Source organism: Toxorhynchites rutilus, chromosome 1 (genome assembly GCF_029784135.1).
Source record: "Toxorhynchites rutilus septentrionalis strain SRP chromosome 1, ASM2978413v1, whole genome shotgun sequence".
In the NCBI taxonomy this organism is placed as follows: domain Eukaryota; kingdom Metazoa; phylum Arthropoda; class Insecta; order Diptera; family Culicidae; genus Toxorhynchites; species Toxorhynchites rutilus.
This window is the reverse complement of record NC_073744.1, coordinates 50,682,134-50,700,118: the sequence shown is the minus strand read 5'-3', so window position 1 is coordinate 50,700,118 and position 17,985 is coordinate 50,682,134. Positions and strand designations below refer to the sequence as shown.

Genomic DNA, 17,985 nt, shown 5'->3' with positions numbered 1-17,985 from the left:
AGTTTGAAAAAAAGAAAGAAAAGGATTTTTACGTCTTCCCGATATGTTTGTCCACTACATCAACACGCACGCGTATAAAAGTGTGTTCCTGAAATATTCCAAAACTTTTCTTCGTGCGTTATTTTTTCACAAAGTCACAGAATTTCAAAAATCGCCAAAAAATATAGACTTGGCACTTTGTTCCTTTAATTTTTTTTTCGAGTGTATGTTGAGCTCATAAATGAAAATATGCACAGAAAGCTTTTCAATGAGTTGAATATGTTGGAGGCGAAGAGACAGAAGCGCAAAAGCAACAGACACAAAAAATAAACAAACCCCCTCCATAGGGTTTAACTTTTCTTGTTTGCTCACCATCAGCTTATCGCCTAATTTATTCCAGTACCTCGCGTAACTAATTGACGGCAGTGATTCGTTATACAAACAATCTCGACTTAAACTACAAGCGTAACGAACAGACGGTCAAGGAAGCGCTGCTGCACACAATTCAGTTTATCGGTGGATTTTGTATTCACCGGTCGCCGGTCGTTTTGCACAGCTGCGTTTGCGTATGGGTCAGTGTTTTGTATTGTTTGCTTTGGTTGTATTGAGCGTTACCACGCGTTACGTCCTACACGCTACGCACCGGTGGCCGGTGGGTCGGTGGGTGGAAAACCGTCGCACTAACACTAGTGGGTCAGGTTTTCCCGGGTTTGTTTGTATGATTTTGTTCGGAATGAAGCTTTTGGAAACGCTGTAGTTGTAGTGGTACCTCCGCGGGACACCAAATCATTCGTCGCTGTGAAGCGTTTTCTCACGCGTAGCGATAAATTACTGCGCATTGCGCGAAAACAAATCAGCCGAATTGATTCGCCTTTTTTGCGATACTCATTCGACCCGATGTGTTACGCGAAAAGACGAAAGACGAAAGCTATCCACATAGCCTGAGGTGGTGGTCCGAAAGAGAGGTCGAGTGAAAACAAATTACTTCGCAGAGCGGAATATTTTTGTGGAGTAACAATGGGGCGGGTAGGGCCCAAGGTGTCAAATGTTTGAGAACTTGTGTCAGTTTGTGGGAGCAGCTGTCAAAACGGGGTGAATGTCTGGGCTGTTTCGAAACAAAACATGTCCAACCGAGAATGGCAAGGTGTAAAACGAGATCGTGCGATGGTTACAGTTCGAAAAAGTGAACCGTACAAACATACAGAAAAAGTGGCCAGTATATTACCTTCCTTATAAGTGAATCATGCATGGCCGTAGGACAAATGTGTAGTAATTAACTTTAAAATAGGATAAAACTGATAATTGATTCACGTCCTCGGATAAAAAGCGGTTGGCTGTTCGAGTGTGATGCAATCAATATCGTGTGTAGCGTGTTCAAACCGTAGATGTCGGAATGTCATCAAAAGCTGCTCATATTAAAATGGGATACCTGGAAGTGAATCTCCATTCAAATATTCCAATGTGACGTCTTTTATTTTTTCATGAATGAAAACATCTCCGCGCATGCCCGACCTCGTCTCCCCCCGGAGAGAGAAAGAGTAATTGGTCGCTATCTTATACGGACGGATGGTGAACCACCAAAACACAGAATTTGCTCATTTTTCTGCTATACCTGTTTGGCTCGATGTCGTCTCCGTCGCCGCTATCTCGTCATCATCCAGTTTTTAGCGTTGCGTATGGGTGTGTGTGTGTACGAGAACCGATGCCAAGTGAACGAATGCAGTCCGTGTTTAGTGATGCGAAACGTGGGGCTGACAATACTGCGATACACGATCTTCTTGTTATGAAAGTGATCAGAGCTGCCCTGCATAGTTCTGTCTGACTCAGTTCGCGTTGGCAGTGGAGCTAATCTACGCATGAATGAATTCACCGAAAGTGACTTGTTAATAAAATGTTGCTTGGATCAAAATCATGGTAAAATTTAACCCTTTGCGGTCGTATTAAATTTGGTCATGGGTATCGTACTGGCCGGAATTATTTTTCCTTGAAAAAGCAGTGATACATGCAAGATTATGAAAAATAAACATTTTTTTTATTGTTTTTGTGAACTATGTATAAGAATTAACCTAACAATGTATTTTAATGTGTTGTTTTTGTATAAAAATTATAGTTTGTAATTCGTCTTCGTGTGAAATCTTTCTAAACAGTCTCCAAGAGTAAATTATATGAAGTATAATCAATACATAATTTTATTTTTATCATCCGTTGAATATGATACACTTTTGCCATTGATGAAATAAATGTGTAATTAATGCCAGCAATGTGTATCTGAAAAGATCAGCACTTTTCACTTTTAACAAGCAAAATTTTTTTTACATGAGATTATTCAGATGACATAAGACACTTATGCAAACAATTATTCTGCTCTCTGTATAAATTCAAATAACAAATAACAAATAACATGACATTTATGCCAAGACAAGTTCTGATACTTATGAACAATCTTTTCCATCACACCAAAGTGTTACAATGGCTAAATTCTGCTGTTATGAGTTTTGTCCCACATTTCTATGCATTCAACGCACTGTGCGTTGTCTTGTGCGGGTGACTGCTTTGTTTGATACTGAATACCGTTATCTATTGCTCATAGGAGCACCGTACTGATTCGTGAACAGATTCACTAGACATCAAGCTTCGTTTAGGAAAAGCAGAAACTGATACTTGGTTGAGTAAAATATAAGATTGGCATGGTTTCTTGCTGTGGTGGCTGAGAGCAGACAAACGACCAGAACGGTAAAAAAGGTATGGTGGCTGAGAGCAGACAAACAACCAGAAAGAGTTAAAAAAAAATTTTCTTCGATTATTTTTTGTTGGTATATTTCCGCCACGTTCAGTGCCGATTACCGACGCCAGGGAGACCACCCTATCAGGACACTATACATCAGACTTAATAACACGTTGAGTCGCGGCAACAGTTTGACTTCTCTCTCGAAGTTACACATAAACAATGATTTTTGCATAAGAAAATCCCAGCTTGATTTGAAAAACAACTTAATTGAAGAAATAATACACGTTTATGTGAAGTGATGAGTTGAAACTATTCATTCAAAGTATACGCTATTGGACGGTACAACTTTTCCCCATATGTATGGCGATAAAACAAACTACTATCAGACCATTTGATTTTTTTAACGAAATTCGCGAAGTGCTGCTCAATCAGTCCCTGCTCCATCGAGCAGAACAAGTGTGGGCGAATAAAACAAACCTTGTGTTGGCCGCTACATGTAGGAAAACTACTTTTTCATACAGTTGGACTTTTTCGGATGTTATTGTAATCAAACCCTTCGGTTGCCTTAAATATTTGTCCAAATTTTCAGCGTATACATAGTTTCTTCAACATCAGCATTATCAACGTCCTCAGCCCCCATCTAGCTAGTACCGATAACGATAAAGAAGAATTCTACGCGCAGCTAGACCGTGAATTCGATCGCTCTGGTCGGCCAAGAGGAGGAGTTCAGACCGGTAATTGTTAAGTTCTGCATCCATCCGCGAACCAACGAAAACGGTCTAAGACTTATTGACTTCGTTGCCTCCAAGAACATGGCCATACGTTGCACCTTCTTCCAGCACAGCCTCCAATACCGTTACACCTGGAGTTCACCTCAGGAAGCAGAATATCAAATTGACCACGTTTTGATCGACGGTTGGCATTTCTCGAATATCATCGACGTCAGAGCCTATCGTTGCGCTAACATCGATTCAGACCACATGGTCATGGTCAAACTACGGTCTAAACTGTCTGTCGTCAATAACATAAGACGACTACGACGACTGCAGGAGCCAAAAGTTGCTGCAACATACTCGCAGCGTCGTGAAGCTGCGCTACCGAGGGTAGACGAACTGGATGCTGCAACCCTCGATGAATGCTGGAACACCTTGATAGCAGCAATTAGCACAGCACATCAGAGACCATCATCGGGTATGAACTTTCGAGAAAAAAAAAATGGGTGGGTTATATCTATGATATAACCGCAAAGTTGACGTGGGACTCAGTTTTTTGATTGAATTTTTGATTGAATGAAACAATTTCCGAATTCAATCGAATTCAATATATTTGCTTTGTGAGTAAACAGATTGAATAAATACCATGTAAGGTATATCCATGCATTGTGATAGATTATGTTCTTCGTTACAAGTAAACTTAATGACAGTCCTTTTTCGTTTGGTACGATTCCTAGGACAAAATATGTGAACGGAAGAATTATCAAACGATTATTTTATTTTACATTTCCCTCTGAAGTTTGCATCTCTCAAGTGTACGTACTTCTCAATCCGCGCCAAAGCGTTGTGTTCGTACTCTTTTTTGTAATCCGTGTTAGGAAAACACTTTTCGGAGTGCAAAAAAAACATGCGGATGCAGGAGTACCCCCGGCTTGCATGAATCAACTTCAACTTATACCGTGTTCAGGAAACATATTCTAGCCTGCACAAAGGCAAGCGAGTACAAAAGTACTCGCAGTTTGCATTTATTTGCAAAACCGATTTCCCCAGACACCTTGGTTTTGAAGTCTGTTTTAGGCAACCCATTCACGGTTACCGCTGCTCCATTTTCGTTTTCAAAGTACGGGCCGATGACTTTATCGGCATAAATGCCACACCACACAGTAACTTTTTGGTCGTAAAGAGGTTGCGTTTAGATGAATTGAGGGTTTTCAGTAGCATAAAACCGACAATTTTGTTTATTCACTCCTCCATTCAAGTTGAAATGCGCCTCATCAGACATTATGATTTTTTGCCAAAAGCCACAATTGAGAAGTTATTTTGAATGTACAGCTGAACAATTCCAGCGCGTTGTTTAGGTGTGTATTGTTCCATGGTTAAACTTGTACTGAAATGACGCTTCCAACGCGGTATGACATTTGTTAATCTGACATCTCTGTCAAAAGTTATGGGGTTGCCAGATGCTTCCACTTTAAATGGCCCACCCTGTAGCATATATCAACATGTTGTTTCCTTAATTCTATGGTTAATGAAATAGGAAATCGGTTACTCGCGGTCGACTCGAGTTTAGAAGGGTGACACATTTTCATTAGGAAAAGGATGGGATGTAAGGAGATGTGTGTTTACACTCGCACTCACATTCACATTCACATTCTCATTCACACTGACACTTCACACTCAATTCTTAAAACTATCCTTACAACTAATATGCATTTACAATTTAACTTATTCTAATGTTAGTAGGAAGGGAACCGATAGCTCGCGAAGGACGAAAAGGAGGGGAAAAGGATGTATGAACAATCACACTCGAAGATTGATAGCTTTGAGGAAAACATATATTTGGGACATGTAATCAAGGTCTAACCGAGCCAACACATCTCTCACCGGCACATTGGACTGCTTTCCTCCAGCCCGAAGGGAGTTTTCTAAATTCGATCTGGCGACAAGATACAACTCGCACGACCAAACAACGTGTTCGATGTCGTGGTAACCATGGCCACAACCGTAGAGATTGCTGTCGGCAAGATTAAAACGAAAAAGCAGCGCGTCTAACGAACAGTGATTGGACATGAGTCGGGAGAAGGTGCGAATAAAGTCCCGACGGATTGAGGCTAACCTTAGGGATAATCGAGTGGAGCCACCGGCCCAATTCATCTTCGTTCCATTTGCGATGCCAGTTAGCGATGGTATTTCTACGAACTAAAGAATAAGAGTGGGGGTGCTTGAATCGATTCAAAAGTATTTTAACTTTTTGGACCAGTGTGTATATGTGTGAGAAATAAGTATTAGGAATGAATGATGTGCACTCGTTGGGCTATGTTTGCTATTGGGCTATGATTAGCTCTCTCGCGACTTTGATTTCAATTCAGCTCATTTTTATTGTTTTAAGAGGCTTTAAACTTGGCAGCTCATTTGCCTCTATGTGATTTCAAATCGCTGTTGGCTTATTTATTCTAAATGAGTGGAAAATGGGCAGAGGAGAGTGTGTTAGTTGCTCGTTATTGACGGTACGTGAAGGAAAGCACACAAATCCACTGCACAAATGGATAGGAAAATGGGAATGCTTTTAGTTTCCATTAATTCAAACCGTTTAGGGAATTGTAATGTATAGTATATCAAACAAATCTTAGAGCATTTTCGATTCGATTGTTATGCAAATTTTCAGAATTCGTTCGAAGTGAAAATAGTTAGTAACGTTTACTTTATTTCGTAAAAACGTGACCTGTTTTCTGATTTGGCATCCTTCCTGAAAAACGTAGTTCTACGTCAACATACCGCACGCACCTTGTATAGGCATAATGTTTGCTAAACTAAAGATATAATCGCACAACTTTTTGACTCTCGATTCAATGGATGCTGTTTGTTCCGGACTTCTTATTTACATACGTTGTATAATGTATGTCCTCGGACCAAGTCTCTTTCACTTTTCCTTGGTCTTCCTGCTAATTTTGAGACATTCTGGATAACATTCGGAGCCACTTTTTGGCAGGTCTTAGGCAGTATTATCCTCACCAAACCTACGGAACGCATTACGAACTGTATTGACGTTGATTTCTTCTGGGTAGACTATTTGTGGATGTTTTTAAAATATACAATGAAAAAACGCCGTGCTTGCACGAAAATAATAAAACTAATGTAAACAAACGAACGCAGCCATCCTACGCACAAAATTCTCCCAGTATGCCGTATAGGATAAGCATTCTTCAGAGTTCATTGTTATTCTTCGTTCGATAAGGTTCCAGAACGGTTAGGTCCATAAACTATACTGACCATTGTATATCAACTAAAATTAGCACTCTCTCGACACTAAATGGTAGCACGAAGAAACGCGGGTTTGGATGTGTGCGCCTAGGACTGATATCGACAGGTCAGTCGGCAGCGACAACCACTGCATCATGTACACCCCCACACACCATTACTCATCTTCCCGCGCGCGACTCGACATCGCGTGCTCTCGCTCTCGTTCTCTGGCGAGGCGTTACATTTATATCCACACGGTGGTTCACATCCGTAGTTCTTTCGTATACGCGCGTACGCTGGTGTTCGTTGGCTACCGACCGACCGACCAACCGAAAAGCTGACGGTTCTTGAAGCTCTGACATTTCAATTAGTATGAGTACTGCTGTAGACCAATCTGGATGCTAGCGTAGCACGTGCTTCTCGGCGAGTGGACATCGTGCCGCAGTGTTTGGGCCAATCCTTTTGAACACGAGACGAGACGACGACGACGACGGAATCAGCTGAGCAAGTGGGGTCGGTGTTGTGCGGTACATCGAGCGTCTCTATTTTTGTTCGCAGGTGGCCACGGCATGCAATAATCGCATAAGTTCGACGGTCTGTGCCATTGTTTGGTAGCTAAGTACCAGGTGATACGGGGGTTCGCATCGGAACGTGCGATAAATGTGAAACAGTGTGCATCGGTTGCCGGAATTCATTATCATCGCCCCAGACATGGATGTTATTGATCCGGTCGCTCCAATTGGCGACTCGCTGGTGATAAGTGAGGAAGTGCGTACCATCGTAACCAATGTATAAGTGATCCGGTAGTGATAACAAAAAAAAAAACAAATTAAAAGTGAGAAAAATCAATTTTCCGATAAATCAAGTTCAACGCATGGTGTGAGTGAAGTGCAGCTTTGCACAAGAACGACCCAAGTTTCAAGAGTCGCATAAAATATGGAAAGTTGAAAAAAGTGTCGTAGAACTGTTTGTTTACTGCCAGTGGCGTCCGCTGATATTGTTACGTCGTGGAAGCGGCAGACGAAGTTCATGATAGTTCCTCCACTTCAAACGATTGCTGTGCTGATGATGATGGTGATTGTGATGACGATAATGATTGCCGGCTATGGATCGATATCAATAAAACGGGCGCTTGAATCAAGGTTTGTTGCTGTTTTCGTTCTCCGACCAGTGTTTTGCAAATTCTCAACAGCCAATTACTACTGATTGATATGGGACGATTGAGTTCTCGTACTTACTGCTCGCGTTCTGTGTCATATTGTCTCAACTTATAGCACAAAATAATTCAACACTTGTCGAACCAATTTTCTGGAAATCAATATTTTATGAATTCCTGCATATCACGTTTTTGTTCCCGCAAGAACGGGGCCGGTTTCCGTTTAGCGAGGCCAAGGTGAAAAGTTCTTGGCCTAACGTTAGATGGTACTAATAAGTACGAACGAAGTTGTTGTTCAGTAGTGTTGGTACATTTGCTACAATAGTTAATTACAAATGTAGGATCCACTAGCTTCGGTGTTTTCAATGAAAATTCTTGCTTTCGATCCATGTTGCTGAGCTGACAGTAATCAACTTCGCATTGGGGATGATTTACAACGAGCCTGCAGACCATCATTTCATCTTTCTGGATCGTCACTGTTATGTTTATTATCGAATTACAGTGTAGCAGCAGTGACGGATTCCTTGCACGGGAAGGAAGAACATAAGGAAGAAAAGGATTTGGCAAAACTCATTGTATACTAGAGAAGTGAAATAAACGGAAGCAATTTTATAGTTGAGATTGATTCCGGTATTTCATTTAATATAGCATCGGCGATCGAGGATCGAATTTCGCGAGCGCGAACGCGTTTATTTTTGGATTAAATTCGTGATCGAATATCGAAATGGCATTGGAATGAATTGAGCATGAATCCTGGGGCAGGAGTACCACCGTTTGATCCGGACGACACGATCAACGTTAGTTCGTGGTGGAAAAAGCTTTTCGCGGAAATTGGTAATGAAAACGACATCGAAGCATTTCAAAACGAAATACATGTATCCCATACTTGGTGTCATAAAAATCTATTAAAACTGAATGTAAAAAATGCAACTCCATTACATTTAGCAGAAAAAATCATGTACCGAATATTGCAATACGTCTTGGAAATCAAAATGTAGAGAAATGTGAAAAAGTTGGAGATCTAGGCGTCGTCCTGGACTGTAAACTCAAATTCATAGAACACTACAACTCTGTAATAAATAAGGAAAATAGTGTGTTAAGCTTTGTCAAACGCTTCTCACATAATTTCCAGGACCCATACACAATGAAGCTTTTGTATATCACATACGTAAGGTCTATTCTGGAATACTGTAACATCGTTTGGAACCCGTATATGGTCGTACATGAAGAACGCATTGAGTCAGTCCAAAAACAGTTTCTCTTATTTGCACTCCGTAAGTTGAACTGGAGTGCTCCCTTGGCCGAGTGGTTAGCGTCATAACTAACATGCCGGGTGTTCGGGTTCGATTCCCGTTCTGGTCGGGGGAATTTTTCGTCAAAGAAAGTTCCTCCAACTTGCACTGTGATCACGCGTATTCTAGAGCTTGCCACTCAGAATGCATTCAAGGCGTGTTATTTGGCATAGAAATCTCAACTAAGTACAAATAAAAATGACGCAAGTAATACTACGTTGAGACGGCGAAGTTCCTCTAGGAACGTTAGTGCCATTGAAGAAGAAGAAGAAGTTGAACTGGACCTCATTTCCACTTCCTTCATATGAAGCACGCTGCATGCTCATAAACATCCAAGCACTAAAGAAACGCCGTAAATTTACAATGCTTTCTTTTGTTAATGATCTAATTTCGCAACGAGTACAATCAGCTGAATTACTAGAAAAATTAAATTTCTATGTACCTGGGCGTCAACTAAGAACACGCAATTTGTTTCTAACCAAAACATGTACCGTAGGAATAATATTAAACTTAAGAAAACATTGTAACATCAATATACAAGTATGTTGCCTACATTTGTTTGACGAAAATGAATAAATAAATGTGGCGCTTGCTACGAGAATAAAAGGCATATCTGATGCATTACGCTGGTGAAGGGTTGCAGGATATTTACGGAAATTTGGTGGAAGACGAAGGGCAGGAAGTACCGGCTGGATCAGATCCATACAAGGAGGCTGTTAATGGGTTGGACAAACACTTTCTTTCTGAGTACATGTCTCAGGAACGTCACATATTTACCCTACGAAAAATGTAACGATTTATTAAGAGTTTTTAAATGCATATTACTCAAAATGGTTATTACGACATATGTTGTGTTACATATCATTAGACAGGAAATTTATCCAGATTTTTTTTTGCTTGAAACATGAACAGTGAATATATTGCACTATCCACTCGCTTCCTCCCCGACGCAACGAGCAATCTTTTTGTCTAAATTCGGACGTTAGCTCATAATGTGAGTTGATGCGTAAAATGAATTATTCTCCATTTATCGATAATAGGCATTAATTTTATTTTATATTGTTTGTTGTCCAATCAATTTGAGCTCAATTCATGTTTTTATCGTGTAGGTCTCACTACTAACAATTTGTGTAATTGTGGCCCAGGATGTCATAATATCGAGTACAGCGCGGACTCGATTATATACAGTTTTTGATTTCTTTTCACTGTATATAATCGAATCCTGTATATAATCGAGTCAAAAAAAAATTTTTTGTTATTCGTTTTTTTTTGCATGTGTTTTTTGTTTTTTGAATATTAAAGAGGAATTTGGGTTTTGATTCAACCCCTTAAAGTCAGAAAACACCTTTCTCACATGAAAAAAAATAAATTTATCCGGATTGTTTCAGAAAGGTGATAGACGATCATATTTGATGAAAAAAAAAAAACCTTCTACGCATATGTTCGAATTTCAACAATGACAGAGTTATAGAACTTTTTTTTTGTTTCGGACTCTGTTGCCTCAAACTGGCTCTACATTACAAAGTCTACAGAAGACGGTTTTGTTGCGTTCATTTGAAAGATGAGAAAATTTATTACAGGATATAGTAGTGGAACATCTAAATAAGTGGATTTTAATAATATTTTGGAAGTGAAAAACATAATGGTTAATTTTTTTTTAATGTGTTATTATTAATTTCATCCTAAAAAAATATATTAAACTAGTTTGTTTTTATGAATTAAATTTAAGCTTTTTAACCGCTTTTTAACTACAATTTGTTCTTTGACACCGAACTTCTATCGTTCTTAATTTTGCTGCAATATCGATATAAACAATTCTTGGTGAAAATTCAATCAAAATCTTCAAAAATCACGATTTTTACCCCACTGTACATGTAATAGCCACTTAAATTACACCTGAACGTTGAAAGGTTACATTTCTTCTTGAAATAAGTCATATTTGAAATATAAAAAAAATATTTTTTTTCCAAACTGTATATAATTGAGTCTAAAGTTATATATAATCGAATCACATATAATCGAGTCTGTATATAATGAAGTCCGACTTGTATGTTGTTTGGTTATGTAAAAATGTAATAAATGAATTTAAATTGCTGCTGATTTAGAAGATCGAAAGGGTATACCAACGTAAATCAGATTATGATAGCTTGAGGAGTCGCGATCTTACAGAGCTATAAAGTTATTACAAACAATGTTGAAGGAGATAATGTTATTTTTATAGATTGACTTGACTCAGGCTTATATTTATGTAGGTCTTAACTATTTAGACTTGTATTTTAAAATGATACATGATGACTCTGTGTCTTCTTCTGCATGATTGAATAAACAGAAGAAAAGGGTAGTAATGGCTTTAATGGTATTTTTGTGTACATTTTTGAACAGAATGCGGTACCGAATTCTACCACGTTATGTCATCTAACCCGTTTAAAGGATACAAGTACATACAGGAAACGGGTTCTACAGGGCATCCATTTGATGTATCAAAAGAGAAAAAAAATACAGATTTTGAACAATGAAAAACCTAATTTAGATGCAATTACTACACACAATCACAGTCCTATGTCAAGATCCCGCCCGTGCCCCGGGGCTCAGACCCATCAACTTTTTTTTTAAAAATTAAAGGGTGTGTCACATCAAATTGCATCACGGAAAAAACGCTATAAAAATTCGCCCAGTAGACTGATCCTTTTGAAAATTTTAGACAGTAAAATAAAAACTATTATACAACTTTTGGCATTTTCTTTTTATTCATACTTCGAGCCCAAGCCCGTATGCTCGCACCTTCCTCTTTACCCCGTCCATAAGGTTCTGTACAACGTCAGGTTGTAGTTTTTTTTTAACAGAAATCCATTTTCTCTTGAAGTCCGCCTCCGATTTGACAACTTTTGGGTTCTTCCGGAGGGCCTGCTTCATAATCGCCCAATATTTCTCTATTGGGCGAAGCCCCGGCGGGTTGGGCAGGTTCATTTCCTTTGACACGAAGGTGACCCCGTTGGCTTCGTACCACTCCAACACGTCCTATGAATAGTGGCACGAAGCGAGATCCGGCCAGAAGATGGTCGGGCCCTCGTGCTGCTTCAATAGTGGTAGTAAGCGCTTCTGTAGGCACTCCTTAAGGTAAACCTGCCCGTTTACCGTGCCGGTCATCACGAAGGGGGCGCTCCGCTTTCCGCAAGAGCAGATCGCTTGCCACACCATGTACTTTTTGGCAAAATTGGATAGTTTCTGCTTGCGAATCTCCTCCGGAACGCTGAATTTGTCCTCTGCGGAGAAGAACAACAGGCCCGGCAGCGGACGAAAGTCCGCTTTGACGTAGGTTTCGTCGTCCATTACCAGGCAATGCGGCTTCGTCAGCATTTCGGTGTACAGCTTCCGGGCTCGCGTCTTCCCCACCATGTTTTGCCTTTCGTCGCGGTTAGGAGCCTTCTGAACCTTGTATGTACGCAGGCCCTCCCGCTGCTTGGTCCGCTGGACGAATGAACTTGACAAATTCAGCTTATTGGCGACATCCCGGACCGAACTTCTCGGATCACGTCTAAACTGCTTAACTACGGGCTTGTGATCTTTTTCACTGACGGAGCATCCATTTTTGCCGTTCTTCACCTTCCGGTCGATTGTTAGGTTCTCGAAGTATCGTTTTAGTACTCTGCTGACCGTGGATTGGACGATTCCCAGCATCTTACCGATGTCCCGATGTGACAACTCCGGATTCTCGAAATGAGTGCACAGGATTAATTCACGACGCTCTTTTTCGTTCGACGACATTTTTCCAAATTTACGAAAAATTGACAGTGAAGCATGGCCAACGTGATATATACACTCTTATCTGATTATAAGCGAAAGCTGAAGATATAATTCCTAAAAATTAAATTTCTACAGCGTTTTTTCCGCGATGCAATTTGATGTGACACACCCTTTATTTTTTACTTACAATATATTCAACAAAGTTTCATCATTTAAGTTGAATCTTACGAGCAGATAGTGTACAAAATCTGAAATTCAAACATATTCTCTTGATTCATTTTACACTCTGAAACGAAAAGTATGAAAATCAGGTGAAATCAGGGTCATTTTAGAAAAATCAGGCAAAACTGAGTGTTTTTCAGGATATCAGGGAACGCGCCAAAAAGTCTGGGAAATAATGAAAAATCAGGAAGATTGGCACCTCTGAATAGAACTGAACACAACATTATGTACAAAAATCACAAACATTTGATTATATTATGAATTATATACTAAGTAAAATTATAATTCATAGATGTATTATAATCTTCATTGAACTACACCAAGTTCCTGTGTTTTATTCTTTGGATCATTATAATCCCGGAATCAATCCCTCCAGTCGCGTTGGCGAAAAATTAATATTCTATGTATTTGCAATGCCGATTTTTCCAGGTTTCTTGGTTTCTAAATCTGTGTTAGGGAAACACACATTTGTGTGATTACGATAGCCTTTTTTCGAGGCAATTTTAAACTATTGTAACAAAATTACGGATCAATAATTAGCAAGCATATAACTCTTGGACTACGTGTAATTTGCTCGTTTCCCTGTTGAGTGTAATAAAATGCGTCCATTGTTTTTAACAGTTGTGGTAAAATTTTCTCCTTGCGTGTTTTGCCACGTGCCTCGTCCTGGCCGTTTTTCTGCAGCCTCCATTGTGTCACACATCGATATTTCTCGACAAGTTGATTTGTTTCAGGTAACGAAAGACAAAGTACTAACTCATTCCGATCTCTTGGCTACTTATGAAAATGTCACACGGTTTCTTTGCGAGTGCAATTTCAAAATGACCTTTCGCACGATTTCCTTGCTTCCTTGCAGCGGAACGTAAACGGTAAACTATCAAAAAAGTGCACACAAAACTAACAATAACCTTTCATCTGTAGAAGTTATCCCCAACAAACAATCGTGTTGACATCTTTTTATACAATCCACCGTTTGCGAGGCTAATTATCACGTAGTAAAAGATTGTCGAAAGCTTTGCGACAAAAGAAAAATGATTCCACATGATTTGCGCGTCACAAGTGACATCCAACTGTTTCTGCAATACGGTAGAAAGAATTGTGCACGAAGAAGAAAAAAAAAACTTTTTTGGTCCTGCGTCCAAGTTGTCGCATTTAACTCCTCGCCATGTGAACTGATAAAAAGCGAAAACCCCCACCGCCGCCACTCTTCTGACCACGTACGAATGATACCAAGCAGATTCGGCCAAAGTGGGGGGTGTAAACAAGAAGCATAACGGTAGAAATGATGACGGCTAGGAATGATTCACTGAATAAAAATTGATTTTTCATTTCGCTATGCTTTCTAAAGGTTGTTTTCTGTGTCAATCGATGGGTAATAAAATGAGGTTATGTAAAGGAAAATGAATATTGATGTCAGAGATTGAATGACATAGAGTATAGCAAATTAACTCGAATACGGAAGAATTCCAACTATTGAAGGGACGAAAAAGGCTTTCTTCGGCGACAGTTTGTTTTGAATCTTGCAATTTACAAAACTGTGCTGAATTGTGCTATTTTCATTTCGAATAATGATTTTATCAACAATATATTGATTGGTTTACATTTCATTTTTATTATGTGATTATACGCGTTAAGCAGAAATCGATGCTAATGATTGTGGGCAGCGTTTCTTGCACTCGATTTCCACGCGTCAGGTAAACTGAGGATAGTATTCGTAATAATCTATTTGATAAGCCGCATATAATGAAAACGTTTTGCTAAGATGTATAATCAATATGAAATATTCAGGAGTTGACGGTCGAATTAGTGGTTTGTACATGGTACACTTCGCACGAGATCGGAGTTTGTTACACACTTTATTGAATGTGCACCTGTGTCAAATCAGGTATTCAAATGTTTCCTAAAACATCTTATTCATGATTTATAGGATATTTTCACAGTTTCACATGTTTAAAAGGTTTATAAAGTCTACTTTCTATTGGTGTCAATGCGCACCCCATTTGAGCTAACTTTTGATCAACCACCAGATGATTATTTGGTACGTATTCAGACATACAGATATTGTAAACATCATGATTGCGCACCATTTGTATCAGATTTATATATCTAAATCATGTAATGAATGCATCTCGGTGACCTCAACTCTGATGATGGTTTGTCCAATGCACCGATGTTGGATTGTCCACATGATTACTATGGCAGCCGCTTGGCGCGCTGCAGTTTGTTTATGTTGTCCTTCGTGCGAAGCTTAAATAAAGTTTCTCTGTGTTAAGTGATATTCACCTTTAGAATGCTCAAGAAAAGGCAATATCAATATGATGACAGTAAACTCAAGCAATGGGAAATGCAACATCTACTTGAAAATTCGAATTTAATCATTCAAAAATAGCGATTTCTAGAACCGGACAAACCATGATCTTTTTAAGAACAAACCAAGACCAGAGGTGGACAAACCATGATCATAAATTCTTTTTGAAGAAAATCGTTAAAAACATAAAAGTTTGAACGCTTTATGGTATTATTAGCTACTAGAGACTTGGGCCTTTTCAACAAACTCAAACTCATCTTGATTATATGTGATTTTCACGAAGAAATCGGACAAGCCAACTTTATTTCACGCAGATTTTCATTCGCATTCGATTTTGCAAAATGTGTTCAATGTGTTTGTCATGGTGGTCCACAGGTTGTAACTTTCGTCACGTTATTGAAGTTTGTTAATCCGTCTATGGTTTCTAATTCTCGCCCCTTTCCATGCGTGAACAAATCGTTAGCGTTACATTACTAATTGACCACATCAACTTTGGATGCCGATGGCGTTCATTGGTTTATGGTAAGTTTGACAGTCCGTTGGGTTCGATTGCTATGTTGTTGTGATTTTCTGTAGTTATCATCACTTCTTATGATAGATGAAGTTAGAGCCGTGTGCTCAGTTCCATCTGCTGACACGAATGGATTAAATATATATCGCCTACTAATTATCAACATTTTCAATGGTACATGGTCGCAAATATGGTACTGATATCGGGAGGCAAAAAAAAACGTTTCCCCGCTACGAGCCGGAAACAATGTTTTTTGCTCCCAAAATCCGCTATCTTATCTGCTTGAAGCATATCGCATTTCTGGATTGGGGCATCATAAAACTCAACCGACCGGAGAGATAATAATTCACAAAACGCCCACGTTTAAGCTCATGTGGGCAGCGTAGGTCAAATGATCCCATGTCAAAATGGTTACGCACCATTGGCATCAACGTATCGATAAATCCGGTTGTTAGCATCTCGTGACGACAGTTACCCACTCCCTCGGGGAAAACACCCGACATTTCACCGTGAGAGATAGTCAGGCGATATTTTACTATAAACACAGATGAGTTTATTCTAGTAGTTACTTCATATGCATCACATTAACGTGACGAAAGTTGCTACCTGTGGACCACCATGACAAACACTTTGAAGACATTTTGCGAAATCGAATGCGAATGAAAATCTGCGTGAAATAAAGTTGGTTTGTCCGATTTCTTCATGTAAATCACATCTAATCAAGATGAGTTTGGGTTTGTTGAAAAGGCTCTCAAGTAGCTAATAATACCATAAAGCGTTCAAATTACCCAAAATTTTATGTATTTAACGATTTTCTTCAAAGAGAAATTATGACCATGGTTTATCCACCACTGGTCATGGTTTGTTCTTAAAATGATCATGGTTTGTTCGGTTTTACACTACTTTTGAATGAATAAATTCTAATTTTCAAGTAGATGTTGCATTTCTCATTGCTTGAGTTTACTGTCTTCATATTGATCCATTTATAATTCAGGCTTTCTTCAGAATATTGCCTTTTCTTGAGCATTTTAAAGGTGAATATCACTCAACACAGAGAAACTTTATTTGAGCTTCGCACGAAGGACAACATAAACAAATTGCAGCGCGGCTGCCATAATAATCATGTGGACAATCCAACATCAGTGCATTGGACAAACCATGATCAGACATGGTGAAATGTGAATGAGATTGATCTTGAGTCGAATCCAATGTCATGGAAAAAAGGTAATGAAGATGGTCATGTTTTGAGCGACATAGCATGCGCTGCCATAACTATTTCGCAAATAGTGACGTCAGTCGTTGTGTTTATCTTTGATTGCCCACCGCATCCATGTGAAAATGCTATTTTCAGGAAGTAATTTATCAATTAAAAACGTAAATTTTTGTAGAGCTCTCGCCGACTATGAGACTAAAGTAATAGCTTGGAGTGAATATTAGTGAAATCTCGTCGAAAAAGACGGATAAAAGTGATATTTCCATGCGGCATTTTCACTCCCCCACGTTCATAGAAACAAACGAAGTTTCATTATTTTACCGTAATGAATTGATTTTTCGAAGGCTCTCAGTTTCGGTATGTATGTTGCGAGATAATAATCGCCAACTAATCAAAATTTCACCGGAAATGTTACTGTTTTCCAGAACTAAGCATACGACTGGCATCTGGACCTTTTATCACATGAATAATCGAAATAAGCTACGATGTAATTGTCATCTGTTAAAAAATAACCAGTTGAATGATTTCATGCGAATTTTGGCTCAAATTATCATGCAACCGTGAGTACTTTCAACATTGTTTTGTTTCTTCCATATACATTCCATATTGAATGCAAATCATTACGACACGATATTTTGTTTGCCAATACAGATACACTTCGCCTACTGCTCCACCTCTATATGTACCTCATTGAGTCGAATCTATCTATATCCCGCGATTGCTTCCCATGATTGATTCAAACCAGAGATATTTCACAGAGAACACATCAAGTGGCGTTTTAAATAATGGCGAAAATGACCTGTAGTTACCTGCGAAATCTGAAATTTGAATATAATTATAAGATGCCTCTTAATCTCATTCCTAGTAAGGTACACCGGG

The 17,985-nt window shown here is 39.1% G+C and overlaps 1 protein-coding gene across 9 annotated transcripts in view; it reads left to right on the top strand.

Moving 5' to 3' along the window:
• Window positions 1–523: 523 nt before the first annotated feature.
• Window positions 524–17,985, top strand: part of LOC129769812 (alpha-1,6-mannosyl-glycoprotein 2-beta-N-acetylglucosaminyltransferase) — a 210,435-nt gene continuing 192,973 nt past the window's right edge. The window contains exons 1-2 of one of the 9 annotated variants that reach the window (XM_055772795.1): window positions 524–551; window positions 7,219–7,802. The gene's annotated coding sequence lies outside the window, so the exon portion shown is untranslated. Of the gene's footprint in view, window positions 552–806; window positions 1,124–1,526; window positions 1,549–7,007; window positions 7,803–17,985 lie in introns of those variants that run through there. The other 8 variants (XM_055772403.1, XM_055772636.1, XM_055772481.1 and 5 more) reach the window with 8 other exon arrangements.